This window comes from Scardinius erythrophthalmus (genome assembly GCF_964197995.2).
Source record: "Scardinius erythrophthalmus genome assembly, chromosome: 12".
NCBI classification, from domain to species: Eukaryota; Metazoa; Chordata; class Actinopteri; order Cypriniformes; family Leuciscidae; genus Scardinius; species Scardinius erythrophthalmus.
In genome coordinates, this window is record NC_138232.1 from 39,925,255 (window position 1) to 39,931,473 (window position 6,219).

Here is a 6,219-nt window from a genome sequence, read left to right on the forward strand (position 1 = left end):
ATTACAAATGAATCAAATGAATTCGTGCAGATTTATATATCTGCCAACATAGAGAGCAAATCTCTCTGATCCCATGCATGTCGCCCTGAGTCCGTCCACAAGAGGGCGCCATTGCCTCACAAATCAACCAGCTGGGCTCACACAGCTCAGTTGTGGCTGCCCAGCTCATGTGTTTTTAGTGGACGTTGTGTGTGGAAGGCTTCGGCCCCTGTGTTCCCCAAAACTAAATAACACTTTTAAACAAACAAATTAAATAAATCCGTTACAGAGAGAGTATCTCTCTCCGTGGATATTATTTTTCTGCCTGCACTTGAGACTGCCCAGTTCATGTGTTCAGGAGATGTGTGTTTTCCCCCCACTTTCAGGGGGCACCTTGTGAGGGAAAGTTTAGCACAGTGGACACCACACTATGTTCCCCTCACTCTGTCAATAAAGGCTTCGGCCCCAGTGTTTGCCCAACACAAAACACACAAAGTTACGAATCAAATGAATTTGTTTTAGAGAGAAGACCTCTCTCCGCAGAGAAAACTTCTCACTGCAGAGAGAGGAAATCCCTCCGAACCCCTGCATTTCGCCTCTAGTGTGCCCACTAGATGGCGCCTTTGCATCACAAATGAACCAGCTGTGCCCATACAGCCCCGCTCCGGCCCGAGGGGGGGCGCTTGCGAGTCACGAAGCGGCTTGGCAAGCCGTTTCAGCGCCCGAGTGGGTTTTGCGTACCGTAACCCAAGGGTTACAGGCTGCAGTTTGCAATAAAACCTCCGCTTTTCAACGGCGTTCTCTCTTCTCACACTGAAGAAAATGCATCACACATTCTGAAAGAGGAATTTTCCTCCCTCCTAAACAAGGGAGCGATTCAGATGGTGCCACCCAATCTGATAAACCATGGTTTTTATTCCTGGTATTTTCATGTTCCAAAAGGCGTGGCGCCCCCCGCCCTATATTGGACCTTCGAGTGTTGAACAAACATTTGAGGAAATACAATTTCAGAATCTCGCCCGTGCCATAAAGCAGAACGACTGGTTCACATCAGTCGATCTGAAAGATGCTTTCTTTCACATAAGCATCTACCCTCCACACAGGAAATATCTTCGTTTCGCCTACCAAGGCATTTGTTACGAATTCACAGTTCTTCCGTTCAGGCGCAATTTGAGTCCCCAAACTTTTTGTCTGTCTGCAGAGGCGGGCGTGGCGCCCCAGAGACTATCAGGGCTGAGAATTCTGACTTACATAGACAATTGGCTCATCATAGCCAAATCGAAGGAGAAGGTGTCGCTGGACAGGTGAATGCGAGCAAAAACAATCTGACTCCCAGTCAGAATGTCATTTTCCTGGGCTTGGAATTGAACTCAGTCTCCATGCTTGCTGATGGACTATCTGTCTCAGTTCAGTGAAGGGGCGAGAGTACAATATCGCACATGCCTCAGGCTGCAGGGTCTCATGGCTTCATCTATCCAAGTTGGGCCGTTGGGTCTCCTGAGAATGAGAACGTTCACGAAATGGGTTTTGTCACTACATTTCAGCCTGATTTGCGATCTCTGCCGCTCGGTAACGGTGACGCGCGCCTGCTCGGCGGCCCTGTGCCATTGGGAGAGCGAGAACTTTTACGCACGGGGAATCCCCCTCGGGACGGTTACGATGCGGAAAGTTTTGACAACAGATGCGTCCTTAACAGGCTGGGGAACCACCCAGGAAGGCAGAACGGTGAACGGTCTGTGGCTAAGCAGACTACGTTCAGTGCACATTAACTATTTAGAGCTTTTACCATTTGGAAAGCTCTGAATCATTTTCTGCCTTGCCTGCAGGGACATCCCGTTCTAGTATGGTGCGATAATACCACGGCAGTGGCTTATATCAACTGCCAGCGCGGCATGCGCTCGTCGAAACTCCACGCTCTAGCTTACAAGCTTTTGGTGTGGAGCAGACGGGTTTTTCTGTCATTACGCGTGACTCATGTTCCGGGCATTCTGAACAGAGGGGCGGATCTGCTATCGAGGGAAAACCCAATCTACGGGGATTGGCGTTTTCACCCGCAGATAGTGGAGATGTTATGGATGAGATTCAGACAGGCAGCCGTAGATCTTTTCGCCTCACGCGAAAACCACCATTGTCCTATGTTCTTCTCGCTAAAGGACGTGGACTCGCCCCTCGGGGCCGACGCACTGGCCCACCCATGGCCCAAAGTGCTGCTGTATGCTTTTCCTCCCCTGTGCCTGATAATTCCCACACTGGCCAGGGTGAGAGAGCACGGCCTGTCTCTCATTCTGATAGCACCCAGGTGGCCCAAAGCCCCGTGGCTGGCAGAGATAATCCCTCTGTTATACGCCGAGCCATGGCGCCTCCCCCCTCGCACGGACATACTGTCCCAAGCCAACGGGGAGATTTACCACCCCCACCTGGACAGGGTGGCCCTCTGGACCTGGCCCGTGAGAGGACGAACCTAAATGCACTGGGGCTCCCGCCGCGTGTAATCGCCACTACTCAGAATGCCAGGGCCGTTTCCACGCGATTCCTATATGGCTATAAGTGGCAAGTGTTCGAAGGGTGGTGTGATGGGCGTGGTCTCACATCTTATCAGTGCTCGGTGCCTGATATTTTGTGTTTCCTGCAAGACCTCATGGAAAGAGGCAGGTTCTTTTCCACCATTAAGGTCTACCTGGCTGCGATTTCAGCCTGTCATGTGGGTTTTGAGGGCTCCACCGTCAGGCAGCACCCTCTAACCCGCAGTTTTATGAAGGGTGCTCGCCACTCTTTGCCCGTCATCAGGAGATCTGTTCCAGAGTGGGACCTCTCCATGGTGCTGGAAGCGCCGTCTCTGTATCCTTTCGAGCCTCTGGGGAGTATTTCCCTTAAGCTGCTGTCCCTCAAGACAGCTTTGCTCTCGGCCTTGGCATCTGCTAAACGGGTCAGTGAGCTTCATGCACTCTCGGTTCACCCCTCGTGCACCAAATTCTCCCTAAGTGGAGATAAGGTTTCCCTTAAAGGAGAACTCCGGTCAATTTTAACATTGAGCTAATTTTTTTGTAAATTTGGAGTGCTGTCAATACAGAGAACAACGACAAAAATCGGTGTTGCCTACACCGTGTTATCCTCTTTTTAAAATTTGCACCCTGTTGACTTCAATGGGGCAAGTTTTAAACCTGCTTTTAGCCTCTTAACATCCTTGATGTGTCATTACAAGTGCCCAGCCATGTGAGTGATTGCTTCAGAGTGATCACGGGTGAATCTGACTGCAGTAGATGTGAAAGATATTAATAAAAATGATGTTATTTCAGCCAGCGCACATACCTGTATTTTCTTCCTGTTTTCGGTCGAAGTCCACAGTAATCGATTGTCGAGTTCACGCGCGTGATCATAGGTTACTAAACCTATGCGTGTGAACTCGACAATCGATTACTATGGACTTTTGGAAATTTACAAAAAAATTAGCTCAATGTTAAAATTGACCGGAGTTCTCCTTTAACCCTTAAACCTGAGCCATTTTTGGAGTTTTTTTGTCTGAGTGACACACAAAAAAGTAAAGACTCATAACTTCAAAACTATAACAAGGAGAGTCAAAAGGTAGGTATCGTTTGATAGAACTCTTTTCAAATTTTTTGAAAATATAAATTACATTACATTTGGATATTCTCCTGCTGAGAAACTGCTGATAAATACAAAAAAAAAACATAATTTTTATTATGATTTTGCATATCTCTCTTGTTTGACATGCAATAACTCGGGGAGGAAATATGGTAGCACAAATTTTCTTTTTTGGGGAAGTACCCCTAAATGTGAGCTGCATCTGAATCAAATTTTGTGGTGATCGCATAAAGTACTCAAAAGTTACAGCATTTGGAACAAAGGTAGCCTTTTTGTTTAGTCCTCACACATTTGGAAAGCAATAAAAAAAAGAGTTTTCTGAGTGACATACACAAAACTAAAGACTCATAACTTCAAAACTATAGCAAGGAGAGTCAAAAGGTAGGTATCGTTTGAAAGAACACTTTTCACATTTTTTGAAAATATAAATTAAAGTACATTTGGACATTCTTCTGCCGAGAAACTGCTGATAAAAGACAAAAAATAAATATCATTTTTATAATGATAATGCATATCTTTCTTATTTGACATGGAATAACTCAGGAAGGAAATAAGGTAGGAGGAAAATTCTTTTTTGGGGAAGTCCCTCTACATATGAGCTGCATCTGGATAAAATTTTGTGGTGATTGGATAAAGTAATCAAACGTTACAGCCTTTGGAACCAAGATAGCATTTTTGTTGAGACCTTGACGCCCCCTCATGGGCATTTTTTATAGTGTTTCACCATGAAGAATATCTTGTCATAAAAGCAATAGATAAAGTTAATTTTGGGCTCATTTTAATTGTATGAATATGCTGTAAAAAATGAAGTGCCATTTTCAACGATTTTTGAATGTTTCGTGAGATGTATGATGTTTTTGACACATTGCAGTACATAGTACAAAAAAGTATTTTATAGATTATGATTTTTATTTTATATCTTTATCAGCAAATAACTCAGCAATACTTTGGAGTTTTTCAAATAGGCTACATTCACTGTAAAGTTCAGACTCTAAGGTTTCAAATGACACCAATTTTGTTTGAATCAAGGCAATATTTTTGAAAAATATGATAATGAATATTTTCGCAGCTAGGGGGCGCCATGGGTGGCGCACACGGGCGGTACACTCCGGTTTGGAGAGACTAGTCAGCACTCGTTCAGAGTTGATCGAAGTGGTTAGATTCTTTAAAAAGCTGAGATTCTAAGCTTTAAAATGATACATATTTTGTGTTATTCCACGTTTGAAAAAGAGCACGGACGGTTCCGGGAAAATTGGAAAACACTTTGCACCCAGGAAGGATGAGAGACTTGTTTTTTATCCAAGTATGCATTACTTCGTGAGGAATATCTCGTGATCAAAGCAATGGATTCTGTTGTGTGTGGGCTCTTTGTAATCGTGAGAATCTGTTGTCAATAAAGATGTTCGATTTTTCACAATCTATGCATGTTTCATTGAGTTATGAGCTGAAACGTCACATCAAAACAACATAGCATCACTGCTATTGCTACTTCATAGGTGCGCCTCTGGTATTTTTTTGTGTCAGAACGCTATAAGGAATATCTTTAGACCTGAGTGATGGATTATGGTGTGTTTGGGCTCTTTTTAATCGTAACATTCTGCTGTAAATAATGATGTGCCATTTTCCACAATTGATGCATGCTTCATTGAGTTATGAGTTAGAACGCGACATAAGTGCTACATCTATAATAAAGATCTATGTGCGCATTTGTGTTACAACTCCAAGAGGCATAACTTTAGATATGAGTGATGGATTATGCTGAGTTTGGGCTCTTTTTAATCGTGAGAGTCTGCTGAAAATAATGATGTGCATTTTTCTACGATATGTGCATGCTTCGTGAAGTTATAAGTAAAAACCAAACGCGAGTGCTTCATGAGTATATATTTGGCTAGATACGTCTTTGGTATTTTCTGTGTTAGAACGCCATGAAGAATATCTTTAGATATGATTGATGAGTTTGGGCTCGTCTTAATCATGAGCTCCTGCTGTAAATAACGATGTGTAATTTTTCATGATCGATGTATGTTTCATGAAGATACGAGTAAAAAGGCCAAGTCTAAGCTACCTCGCTTGGCTACGTGCGTTTGTGTATTTTTTGTGAATTAGAACTCCATGAGGAATATCTTTAGTTCTGAGTGATGGATTACGTTGAGTTTGGACCCATTTTAATTGTAAGCATCTGCTGTAAATAATGATGTGTCATTTTCCACAATCGGAGCATGTTTCATGAAGTTACAAGTGGAAATGTGTCTAAAATTCAGCATCCATATATGGTTTACCCATGGGTCTCTTGAGGGGCTTATTTTACAAAAACCTTGCTCAAGTTTAGTAAAAGCCTGAAACAATTATGCCTGTTGTATTCTACTCATTGAGACCTTTCAAATGACATATGACACATGACTATCTGAGCAGTATGATGTTTTTGACACATTGCAGTACATAATAATTTCCTCTTCCTCATAAATTATGTATTAAAAAAAAATCATTTTATCAGCAAATAACTCAGCACTACTTTGGAGATAATCATAATGGCTACATTCATTGCAAAGTTTAGACTCTAAGCTTTCAAATGATGCCTCTTTTGTGTTGATCCTTCCCTCCTTGGACACTTCCTGTTTCGAATGCGCATGCGTCGCG